Here is a 13,602-nt window from a genome sequence, read left to right as displayed (position 1 = left end):
AGTAAGCACATTATCATACATCTGTGTGATAAATTGAAACATCCATTAGAAGTAATACTTTAGAAAATGTTTAGTGATATGAACAGAAAACACAAAGCAACTTAATTATATGAAGTGGAAAATCAGGTGTAATGTGTTTATTTACATTTACTTATATATGCAAAGATATATGAGAATATTTACCATCTTGAATTCTAGAAGACACAAATGTGGATTCTTAAAAGTTATTTTATTTTAATTATTTCACTTAAAATAACTGACAATCAACAGGTATTGCAACAATAACAAAGATGGCTTATTTCCAGATCCTCATTAATTTATAAGGTAAAGGAGAAATTGGGAGAAATATTTATAAGTATTTACAGAAATACTTGATGTTTAACATTCATCATTAAATTTGAATTTTATCCCAAGTATATGAAAAATATTCCCTTTTTAGAAATAAACTAATGGTAACTCAGAAAGCTTAAGTGATTTGCTTGGGGATACTGCAAGTTAGTCATGGAATTGATATTTGACCCCTGGATTGTCTCCAAAATCTTGTGTCTATTTAAATGAGAATTCTCTAAGTGTCTTGGATCAATCACCCTAACATCAAAATGATGAACAAGTAAACTCAATTCTATAAATTTAGCGGTTTTAAAATTATAGATGGATACAATTGCCCTCATACAGTATGATTATTGTAAAATATACATAATAAAATTATTAAAAGATATGGTAAAATGAAAATATCTAGAAACTCAATACTTCATCCTGAAAGGTTCTTATGATTTGGATCTGGGATGTTCACAAAAGCTCATGTGTTGAATACTTGACCCCAAGTGTAGCAATGCTCAGAAATGGAGTTTTAGGAAGGGATGGAACCATGAAGGTCCTGACCTCAACCACTGGTGGTTTCATAATGGAGCAGACTCTTAGAAAGTGGTGGAAACACGAGGAGATGGGACCTAGTGGATGAAGCGGGACAAGATGGAAGAGTGTACATCACTGCTGGCGTCCTCTCTCTCTCTCTCTCTCTCTCTCTCTCTCTCTCTCTCTCTCTCTCTCTCTCTCTCTCTCTCCCTCTCTCTTTCTCTCTCACTGCAATGAGGTGAGTAGTTTTCCTCCACCACACATTTCTGCCATGTTGTTCTGTCTCACCACAAACCCAAATTGACCATGAACTGAAATCTCTGAATCCGTGAGCCATGAACCAAAACAAATCTTTCTCCTTGAAGTTAATTTTCTTGGTATTTTTTCACAGTGCTACAATGGTCACCAACACAACCCTGAAGAAATCTGGCATGCTCCTGAAGTCTACATCCCCCAGTGGTGACGACTGCTTTTATGCTCTTCTGAGCAAACAGGTCCTTCTATTTAGGGAGCAGAGTGAGCTACCATTTGTAAAATAAAACATTTGTGTGTTTGTTTTTATTAGGAATTGAACCCAGGGGCATTCTACTCCTAACCTACACTCCCAGTACTATTTTTAAAATTGTATTTTAAACTAAGTTTTATTTTTAATATTAATATTTATTATTATTATTATTATTATTATTATTATTATTATTATTATTATTTAGCCACGCCTGGCTAAATTGTATTTTTAAACGAAAAATTTGATGAGAATCTCCCAACTTGCAGAGGCTGTCCTCAAACCTGAAATTCATCTGTCTTAACCTCCCAGGTACTGGGACTTCAGACATATGCCACCATGCCCAGCTCTGTAAAAATCATTTCAAGTATTGACTCCTCTTATGCTACCTGCTCTTTGTAGTTGAAAGTAGCTCAAGATAAAAATAAAATATGCCTTACTAGTGACATTTCCATCTTTCATTAAAGTGGACTGGCAATCAAAGAGATGAACATGACTCTGCAAAACCTCCATCCCCAAATATATATGATTTTCTCCTCTGTCACCTATCTGTCCCTGCTTTGGACTTTTCTTGACTCCTGTGTCCCTGGAACAAGGGCATTATGGAAGAACTTCTGCACATCCCTATCTACCATGATTTCTCATCTGAGCTGTCAGCCCTGTCTCAGCCTTCCTTCCTGTGGTCATGAATAGAAAATTTCATGCCCTGAGCTAAATCCAGTTATCAAATAAATAATGATATTGCTATCATATTTCTTCTCTCTACTGTTAGCAAATATTTTTAATTGTACATTTATTAAAATGTCACAGCCAACTCGGGTGTGGTGGCGCACGCTTGTAATCCCCGTGCTTGGGAGGCAGAGACAGGAGGATTGCGCTGTTTCAGAGCCAGCCTCTCTGGCTTCAGAGACCCTGTTTCCAAATAAAAAATATAAAATAGGTCTGGGAGTGTAGCCCGGAGATAGAAGGGCTTCCAGGAACCCCAGTACCGCAATATAAATAAATAAATGCATAAATAAATAAATAAATAAATAAATAAATAAATAAATCACAGCCAAAAGCCCCGACCCTATTTCTTCCTTAAATGACTATTTCCTTTCTCTCTCCTTCCTTCCTTCCTTCCTTCCTTCCTTCCTTCCTTCCTTCCTTCCTTTCTTCCTTCCTTCCTTCCTTCCTCCTTCCTTCCTTCTTTGCTTCTCTCTCTCTCTCTCTCTCTCTCTCTCTCTCTCTCTCTCTCTTTTTCTCTCTCTCTCTATTTCTCTCAATTTTTTTGCAGTACTGGGCATTAAACTCAGGCATTCTATCTCTGAGCTACACCCCAGCTCTATTTTTTATTGCTTATCTTCAAACAGGGTCTCACTAAGTTGAGTAGAGCCTCAAGTATCTGAGGCTGGCCATGAACCTTTGATCTTCCTGTTTCTGCCTCCCAAGTACTGGGATTAAAAGTATGTGCCACCACGCCCCACCATTCTTCTTTGTTCTTAATGGAAAAAAATCAGCATTTTATCTGTACATGCTACTTTTTATTATTTCATCTCATACTCTCTTGGACTTATTCCTAACCAGATTTTCCTTCTGATTCTCTATTTAAAATGCTCTTTCTTCAGACAAATCAATAGGAAGTATAACAAGAATGAGGGCAATACTCAGACTCCTGATTCAGATGCTAATATCTTATAGAAATATTTTCACATACACACCCAGAAATAATGTCTTACCAGTTCTCTGGGAATCCTTGGACCAGTCAAGTTGAATTGGACACTACAGTATCCAACACGAATCATTACAATGACTGCCCCTGTGGTCCCTCTATGATATTCTCTTTGTTGCAAAATATACTTCCGCTATTTTCATTGCAATGAGAAAGAAATGGGCTCCTAAAAGTTTTGTGATATTTGGCACATGCCACATTAATCATTCTATTGCAGTAAACTAACAAATCACCTGACTATACCTAGCTTCAAGAGGAGCAGACAGGTGCTTATCTTACAATATACTCAGAAGAACAGGAACATTTGGCAGCAACTTAGTGACTCCTACATGAGCATAACTATTTTTTTTCCTTTTAGTATGTGTACCTTCTAACATAGTATCGTTAATTTATTCTTAACCATCTGTCTGCTAGAATGAAATGTGAAGGGAAGCAAGGACATTTCTTTTTTTTCACTACCTTAACACAACTGGTTAGAAAATTGATGAACATATAGTATATATTTGATAAATATTTTTTCAGTAAGTGAGTACATACAAAATAAAAAATAAATAGATATATACATGCAATCACTTATAACAGTGTAATAGAACCCTAAAAGGTAGCAGAGACTAGGATAGGACCCTGTTTATAGAGTGAGAGTTATAATACATTCTTCACTACATGGTTTATCTTTTTTGATATGAGTCACGTAACCATATTAGTGATTGAAAAGAGTGATATGTGTCAGCCTTTTGATGCAAAATGATGCAGTCTTGCTAGATTGGACAAATGCATTTTATTTAGCCAAGCCCTTACTGTTTTCAACTTCTCATTCACTACATTTTCTCAGATGTCTTTATCTATCCCTTGTTGCACTTTCTTCCCCACTCCATTGTACACTCTCAGTATCTTCCTCAAAAAACTATTTTTGCGAGGGCAGCGCCCTGGCCTTCATCATTTAATATCTGATGGGGATCACTTTTCTATTTCTAATTACTCATGGAGATTGCTACTGCAGCTCAATCAAAAGCCCACCAAAATGGTTCCAGAGGGCTTGACTGGAACACTGATTCCCACAAAACACCAGATGGTTTAGAAAATTAAAACAATTCAGCAAAGCTCATATTTGGCTAACTAAAAGGAAAAAAGAACAGCCGGGATTAATTCAGCCCCTACTGTGTGTCTGGAGCTGGTCTAGGAACATTTGTGTTGTCATGACATCGGTATTCTGTCAGCCCCTGCATGGATTCTCCCTAACAACTCCCATAGATTCTTCAGAATTGGGCTCCACTGTCAGATCCTGAGAATATCACCCAATCTTTCCTCATAAAGTTGTCTTTCTTTCTTAGAGGAATCTCTCTTTAATTCTGAATTGTATTCTCAAATATTTATTTTTACATTTTTTTTTACTATATGTTTCTTAGAGGCAGAGATTACCATGTGTCATGGGTGCTCTTTCTCTCTTGTAACTATCTTGATGACTTTCCTACTCCAGAAAACCCATGGAACTATTATGAATCAATTAATAATTAATTAATTGTTAATAATTAATTAGTAATTAATTAATTGTTTACTATTTGGCAACTTTTGATCATAAAGAAAAACATAGAATCACCCAGAATCACCTTGCAGTGGATACTTTGCCTTGCAATAAATCTGCAATAAATCTGCAGGGCATAATATACTTAAAAATTAAGATAAATGCCGGTACTGGGGCCTCTAGGCCAGGATAAGAGCCTGCCGAGGGGTTAGGCCGGTGCTGGGGCCAGCGAGGCCGGCATCGGAGCCTGCCATGAGGCAAGGCCGGTACTGGGGCCTCCGAGGCCAGGATAAGAGCCTGCCAAGGGGTTAGGCCGGTGCTGGGGCCAGCGAGGCCGGCAGCGGAGCCTGCCTTGAGGCATGACCAGTGCTGGGGCCTCCGAGGCCGGGATCGGAGCCTGCCGAGGGGTTAGGCCGCTGCTGGGGCCAGCGAGGCCGGCATCGGAGCCTGCCGTGAGGCAAGGCCGGTACTGGGGCCTCCGAGGCCAGGACAAGAGCCTGCCGAGGGGTTAGGCCGGTGCTGGGGCCAGCGAGGCCGGCATCGGAGCCTGCCTTGAGGCAAGGCCGGTACTGGGGTCTCTGAGGCCGGGATCGGAGCCTGCCAAGGGGTTAGGCCGCTGCTGGGGCCAGTGAGGCCGGCATCGGAGCCTGCCGTGAGGCAAGGCCGGTACTGGGGCCTCCGAGGCCAGGATAAGAGCCTGCTGAGGGGTTAGGCCGGTGCTGGGGCCAGCGAGGCCGGCATCGGAGCCTGCCTTGAGGCAAGGCCGGTACTGGGGCCTCGAGGCCAGGATAAGAGCCTGCCGAGGGGTTAGGCCGGTGCTGGGGCCAGCGAGGCCGGCATCGAAGCCTGCCGTGAGGCAAGGCCGGTACTGGGGCCTCCGAGGCCAGGATAAGAGCTTGCCGAGAGGTTAGGCCGGTGCTGGGGCCAGCGAGGCCGGCAGCGGAGCCTGCCGTGAGGCATGACCAGTGCTGGGGCCTCCGAGGCCGGGATCGGAGCCTGCCGAGGGGTTAGGCCGGTGCTGGGGCCAGCGAGGCCGGCATCGGAGCCTGCCGTGAGGCAAGGCCGGTACTGGGGCCTCCGAGCCCAGGATAAGAGCCTGCCGAGGGGTTAGGCCGGTGCTGGGGCCAGCGAGGCCGGCATCGGAGCCTGCCGTGAGGCAAGGCCGGTACTGGGGCCTCTGAGGCCAGGATAAGAGCCTGTCAAGGGGTTAGGCCGGTGCTGGGGCCAGCGAGGCCGGCATCGGAGCCTGCCGTGAGGCAAGGCCGGTACTGGGGCCTCTGAGGCCAGGATAAGAGCCTGTCAAGGGGTTAGGCCGGTGCTGGGGCCAGTGAGGCCGGCATCGGAGCCTGCCGTGAGGCATTACCAGTGTTGGGGCCTCCGAGGCCGGGATTGGAATCCTGTCAAGGGGTTAGACCGGTGCAGGGGCCAATGGCCAGCATCGGAGCCTGGCGTGAGGCAAGTTCACTCCTGCGGCCTCCAAGGTTGGGACCAAAGCCAGCTTAGGGGTTTGACCGGTTCAGGGGCCAGCGAGACCAGAACTGGGTCCTCCCATGAGGCAAGGCCGCTGCGTGAGCCAGCGAGGTCTGGATCAGTCCACTGAATAGCCAGGCCACTACTGGGACCATCAAGAGTGGGATTGGTACTTGCAACACAGCATGCACAGAGAAATATCGCAGAAAATATAAATCAGACGCTTCTCTTAATCAGCAATAACTAGGAGGAAAAGGGCAACAGGAAGAGGTTGAGCTATAGAAAGGGCCCTATAGTGAAGCAACTAATGTGATCAATCAGAGGGTATGTAATACTAGAGGACGGAGCCTCTTTAAAATGCAGGAGGTACATAAACAAATGTATCAAAGTAAATCACCAAAGAAGTGTGGGATGGAGGGAGGGGGAGGGAATGGGACGGGGGCTGGAGGAGGGCTAATTGGATGATGTGTGCTTGTATATCCTCTCAAGTCTTGTACTCCAATGTGATTGATATATGACTACAATGCACCAATTTAAAAAATAAATTAATTAAAAAAAAATAAAAATAAAAATAAAAAAAAAATAAAATGTTGAGTTGTCCTATAAAAAAAAAATATATTATTATTTCTACCACCAAATGTTTGTGGAAACCTTGTCAAAAATAACTTGACAATATAGGGAAGAATTTAGCTCTAGGCTTTTATTTAACTCCAATGGTTTATATATCTGCCTTTAGAATAGTACTACACTGTTTCAATTATTGTAGCTTTATATGGTTTGAAATCAGAAAATATATATCTTCTAGCTTTGTTCTTTTTCAAGATCGTTTTGGGTATCTAGAGTCCATATTCCATATTAGGATAGAGTTTTTTTTTCTGAAAAATAAATATATAAATATATGATAGTTTCACCTAAAAAAATAGAAAAAAATATTCTCTGGTAAGAAAGAAAGTAAAAAGAAATATTGAAATGTTATCTTTAAGTCATCAAAAGCTATGTATCAGACAAATTAAACTGTTACGTGAGATTATAATTTTTTTTTTTTTTTTTTTGTGGTACTGGGGTTCCTGGAAGCCCTTCTACCTCCGGGCTACGCTCCCAGAACTATTTTATATTTTTGAAACAGGGTCTCTTACGCCAGCGCGGCTGGCTTCGAACCTGCGCGATCCTCCTGTCTCCGCCTCCCAAGCGCGGGGATTACAAGCATGCGCCACCACGCCCGGCTTGAGATTATCATTTTTAATTTTGGATAAATTGCTATAATACTAGATGTCAACCACTAAGCCAAGCATGGGAGGGAGGGATGGGGAGAGAATGGGGTGGGGATCGGGTGGGGGCTGACTGGGCGATATGTGCATGTATGTCTACAAAAGTTTGTATCCCACTATGATGTATGAATACAGTGCACCAATAAAAAAAAAAGGCAAAAAAAAAATTAAGATAAATGCAAAATAAATACTATATCATCGAATGCTAAAGTCAGTAAGTATCACCCTTTTTTTTCACATTTAACCAAAATGTAAATGTCAAGATAAAACTGCTTACAAAAATGTAAAGTTTAGTTTATAGCATCCCATCAAGAACAAAAGTGTTTCTGGCTAGCACCCAGAAGTAGCAATAGGCTAATATTATGATCTCATACAGAAGTATAAGATTTATTGGACAAGTTGGATGTCTCTGTAGGATGGGGCAGGAGGGTCAAGGACCTAAGAAGAAAGCACACAGAAATAACAGTGTATTCATAAACAAATAGATGTGGGAACACTGCCAGCATATTCTCTCTCTCTCCTCTCTCTCTCTCCTCTCTGTCTCTGTCTCTCTCTCTGTCTCTCTGTCTCTTTCTCTCTCTTTTTCTACATATACACATCATACACACATGCTTTTATGTGCTGTCTCTGTCTCTGTCGCTGTCTCTGTCTCTGTCTCTGTCTCTCTCTCTCTCACACACACACACACACACACACACACACACACACACACACAATCATGCTTAACATCTAATGCTTTTGGTATTCTAGGTGACTACAGTCAACTCAGGAGATAAAAGGCAAAAGGAGAAGCAGATGGAAAACAGGAATGGAGAGGACACACACATATACAGTATCATTCATTTTCTCAGTGTGCCTAGATTGAAAGAAAAGAAATTTTGATCATTGGAAGGATGAAGATGAAAAATGAGATAGGAAAAGCTCAAACAATACATGCAAGATCAGTACTTGGAATAAAGAAAATTTGAAGGCTTTACTATAGACATCATTAAGAATATGAAATCTTTTTTTTTAAATTGATGCATTGTAGTCATACATCTTAATAGGGTACAAAATGATAGAGGTATATTTTCCTTTTATTATTTTTAATTTTGGGGGTGGTATTGGAGTTCCTGGAACTACCTCTGGTTTACACTCCCAGACCTATTTTTATAGTTTTGTTTGGAAACAGGTTCTCAAGCCAATGACACTGGCCTCGAACCTGTGCGATCCTCCTGTCTCCGCCTCCCAAGCACGGGGATTACAGGTGTGTGCCACCATGCCCAGCTATTTTTAATTTTTTATTAGTGTTTGTAGTTATACTTCTTAATGGTATACAAGATGGTGGAGACATACATGCACACATCACCTAATTAGCCCTTGCCCAATTCCCACCACATTCCCACCTCCTACCTTTTTTTCATCTTTGGCTTAGTGATTGATCTTGATATGTTTGTTAAGGTACATCATATGCATTAGAGAATTTCCCTCTTCCCCCTCATACCTTCTCAGTCAGGTCACCTTATTTGCTTATCTATAGTATCCCCTTCTTTGTCTAGAGTTCCTCCTGTGACCTATTTTCTCAGTAGCTTATGCATATTAGGGAGAACATCCAATTTTTTATATTTTTGAAACTGACTAATCTCACTTAGCATAATGTCCTCCAGTTCTATCCACTGCTCTGTAAATGACATAATTGTGTTTTTCTTAATGGCTGAGTAGAATTCCATTGTGTACATATCCCACAGTTTTGTAATCCATTCATCTGTTGAAGGACATCTTGGCTGGTTCCATAGTTTGGCAATGCACATAGCACTTGATGAGTTAAAATATAAATTTTCTTTATATTATTTCTCAAAATTATTCTAATAGGAGTAGATGGTCAAAGATTATAGAGGCAAATATATGAAGAAAGAGTATCAGAGGCCAGAGTCAAAATTAGCCATCTTTTCTAAAGATGGTGATGCTTATAATATTTGTCCATGTTGAAAATCTATAATTTATTGTGATTTATTTTCTCTTTCTAAGTGAATATTTATTTTGGCACATAAAACACTATGCAATGCCGGACCCCCTGAGAAACCAGGTCCCAGGTCGCAAGACCCTGGGCCCTGGGTGGGGTCACGCGGGGCACGCCGGACCCCTGGAAGAACCGGGGCCCGGGTCGCAGGACTCTGGGCCAAGGATGGAGTCGTGTGGGGCACGCCGGACCTCCGGAGAAACTGGTGCCCGGGTCGCAAGGCCCTGGGCCCCAGGTGGGGGTCAGGCGGGGCACGCCGGACCCCCTGAGAAACCAGGGCCCGAGTTGAGGGAGGGGGAGGGAATGGGATGGGGATGTGACAAGTTTCTTGTTCATAAGAAGCAACAAGGTGAGCAAGGCTGTCATGGGGGAACAGAGTATTCTGTATGTCCCTAGATGGTATTATTGGCATAACCATTCCAAGCAAGAAGAAATAATCTTATCCAGAGCATTTATTCCCACAAGTATAAAACACTACTTCTATATTGGAGAAAGTTTTCGTGATCAATATGGTACCAAGTTGCTGATTGATTATACCAGAAAATAGTACCAGACCAGACTCTACGTTTGTGTCTATTCCTGGCATACTGAGCACCCAGCAGTGGCTGTGGCCAAGCCGATCTTGACGAGTACACCCTGCTGCTGAATCCATGGATCACTTTCATCCTGGCAGCCATGGCTTCCTGGCTGAGTGGCAGGAAAAAGAAGCTGTTATCTATAGACCAGGTCACCCTGTCCACTTGATTATTAAAAATCCTCTACTGAGGTCACCTTGGAATGAGTATAAACATGGAACACAAAGAACTTCACATTTTTTGCTCATTCAAAGACATTCACGTACACACTTCTCCAGAATGTTGTCATCATTCTTCTTTTTATGTTTTTTTTTCTAACTTTTCAAACCATCCAGCCAAATGATTGGCCACTATCTATGAATCATTACACAATCACACATCTGGTCATTTTTTTCCTTCTAAGCAAAGTAAATAGTTCACATCCCAACTCCCAGAACCAAAATCCATACTAGTCTTTTTCGGCTACTATAATAAAATTTAATATGCCAGGTATTTTAAAGAATATAACTTTATTTTCTCACAGTTATGGATACTGAGAGTTCAAGATTATAGTGCCAGCAGGAACAATTTCTGATGGGGGCACTCTTTCTGGCTTGTTATGTCTTCAAAGGACCTTTCCTTAGTGTCTGCACATAAGGAAGGAGAAACAACTCCTTTTTCCTCTTTTCATAAGGCCATAAATCCTTTTGAATTTGAATGATACTCTTATGACCTCATTTAACCTAAATCTCCTAAAATCCCTATCTCTAACAGTAGTCATATTGGGAATGAGAGCTTCAACACATGGGCTTTGGGAGAGTAGGATTCAGTTTGTAGCAGAGACATGAAGTCTCATACTTACCTGATACCTTGATTTCCATCCAGAGTTGGCTTCAGGACCTCCTATTCCTTTTTTAGAAGTTGGAAGAGCAAACAACTATATGCTGAGACTTAGTAGGGGAGACAAGGTCCACCTGTCAAAGCTTGGGGCTCATGAAGTAACTGAGTTACCAGAGCCCGGGCCTTTAGGTAAAGCTGTCACCCTACCATTAAAGCTCCAGCTTCTTGGTTTGTTTTTTTCTTCCCTGGACTCTGGAGGTCACATGTCAAATCTATAGAAATTGACGAAACCAAGAGAGAGAGAGAGCAGCTTGTCGAGACTGTGTGTTTTTCCAACCCACAGCCAGGACTGCCATTCTTTGAGTTGACTCACAAGTCCTGCCACAACGAATGCCTTTTCAGTTAAAAGTAATAAATCTTTTGTTTAAGAAATTGTCCTTTGGGATTTCTGATTTTGCTTTAAAAAATCTTATATGAATAAAATTGAATCCACATGGCCTGGAGGGAAGGCGATAGGCAAAATAATTAAATAGGGCCTAATTGTCTAGCAGCCTGGCTGAAGATAGGAAAGGAGGCTTTTGGCTTGCTATAGGAACTCCTTTGTTTGGCAAGGATGTCAGAGACCAGTGGTTGCCCACTCTTCCCTTTCTATGCCCCTTCCATTACTCTTGCCATACCTGTTTTCCAGAGTCACGAGTCCTGTGTTTAATTGTTATGGGGCCTCACTGTCAGTTGGTAGAACTTTATCCCTAGCATTTACCACTTAAGGTTCAATGTAAATGTGTCCTTCAAAAATAGAGAGGGCAAGGATAGAATATCAAAACAAATTTCAATAGAAGATAAGTAGGAAAATATATATTAGCAACAGTAGTAGAAGTAGTAGTAGTGGTAGTAATAGTAGTGGCAGCAATATTAGTAGTAGTATTAATAGTATTAGTATTAACAGTATTAGTATTAACAGTATTAGAGATGGGACCTCTCTATAAATGTCCAGGATGATCTTGAACTCAGGGGCTTCAGAAATTTTCCCACCTAGCCTCCTTAGTAACTAGAACTACAAATGTGTGCCATCATGCCTAGCTATCACTTATTTTTAACATTTGTAAATGTGAAAATGTGACTTGATTTTAAACTCTCACTTATATTAAGACCAATTCTCTTGCCTCTAGCAGTACAGAGAAATGGTAAAGTATATTACATCTACACCATGACCCCTTTGATACTGGTGGTCACAACATATAGTGATGGGTTGATCACTGGAAAATTAATCTCAGTAAGTCTAGGTCTTCTGTTCTATAAAATAGACATCATAATAGTATTTAATTATTAAATTTCTTCTGAGATCTAGAGATAATCTATAGCTCATAATTATCATGGTATCTGCTATAATGCTCACTATTTTTATTATTTTATTATTATTTATATTATTTATCATTTTTATTACCTTTATTACTTTATTTTATTATTGTATTGTTTGCAAATCCATTCCTAAAACTATAAAGTGGGGATAATATTTTTACTTATGCCACAGGCTACTGTATGTTGACAATGTATAGGTATCTAAAACATTTTCTGACTCAAGCTATGCATTTCATAATAATTAGCTATCACTCTTCTCCTGACTCATCTTGTTCTTGGTCAAACAACTTAAGTTTTTCTTTTAAATATCTTGTGTCTCTTAAGCAATTATAAAATGAAAATATTCCTCTTATTTAAAGGACAACTCATTTTTCATTTTCCAGATCTCTCCAAGGCACTGAATATTAAGCCTACACGCAAACAGCTCGTACAGGAATTAGCACTTCTTGCTGTGAGCATAAGTTGAGAGACTGGCTCTCATGCCAAGCACCTACTTCTATCTCCAAATGCATATACTTGGAACTGCCCTTTTCAAACAAACCGGCTATATTAGGACTAAAATGAGTCCTCATGACTTGAGGATACAAGTCTCCAAATGTAATCAGAAAGACAATTTAATATATTATTAAGTTCATGAAAAGAGTTTTGCAGAGCCTCAAGAACTAGAATCTACTTTATCTAATCTTTGCAGTTTTACTGGCTTTGTATAACTAATTCGTGGATTCTGCAACCAATTGGTTTTATATTAAAAAAGTGGAGACAGGAAAATTAGTTACTGTTTCTCCTAGAAGTCAAACATGGCAGGATTTACTAGATGTGACAGGTGAATTCTATTAAATTTATAAGTCTAAGTGAAACTGGTTGTCCCAATGGAAAATCTTAATAATTTGAATCACAAATGATACTTTTATCAACCATAAATGGGAAGGAATTTAAAATGTAAATTGTTTTACATGACCATCATTTCAAAGCCATAGGCCAATGGATTGGTGCATTAAAAAATCTATTTTAAGCCAAGTGTAGTGACATGCACCTGCAATCCCAGTACTTGAGAGGCTGAGATGGGGGAAGGGGCACAGGTTCAAGGCCAGTATCAGTAACTCAGCAAGATCCTGTTTCAAAAAAAGAAAAAAGAAAGAAATAAAAGAAAGGAAGGAAGGAAGGAAGGAAAAGAAAAGAGAAAAAGACTGGGGTTGTAGCTCAAAAGTATAATTCCCTGGATTCAGTCCCCAGCACCAATGAAAAAAAAATCTATTCTATACATGTTTCCCAAGAAACCTCCTATATATAAATCATTCAAGTGATTATCTACAATTTTCTGAAAGCCCCTGTCTTAAATGGCAGAGTTAAGAAAGCATAGTGAACAGTCTGTAGGATGCTTCATAGGGTCAAAGCTAAGACCACTTTTTACCTATAAATCTTGAACAATTATTCAAGGGTCCACACTGAGCAGAGTCTGGTAGAAATCTAAGGTTAGTAAGTCAGAAGCAAAATATTAATGGATTAAAGAGATGGGTTAAAG

Source organism: Muscardinus avellanarius, assembly GCF_963383645.1.
Source record: "Muscardinus avellanarius genome assembly, chromosome: 3".
Lineage (NCBI taxonomy): Eukaryota > Metazoa > Chordata > Mammalia > Rodentia > Gliridae > Muscardinus > Muscardinus avellanarius.
The sequence above is the reverse complement of the archived record's forward strand: the minus strand, read 5'-3'. Positions refer to the sequence as shown.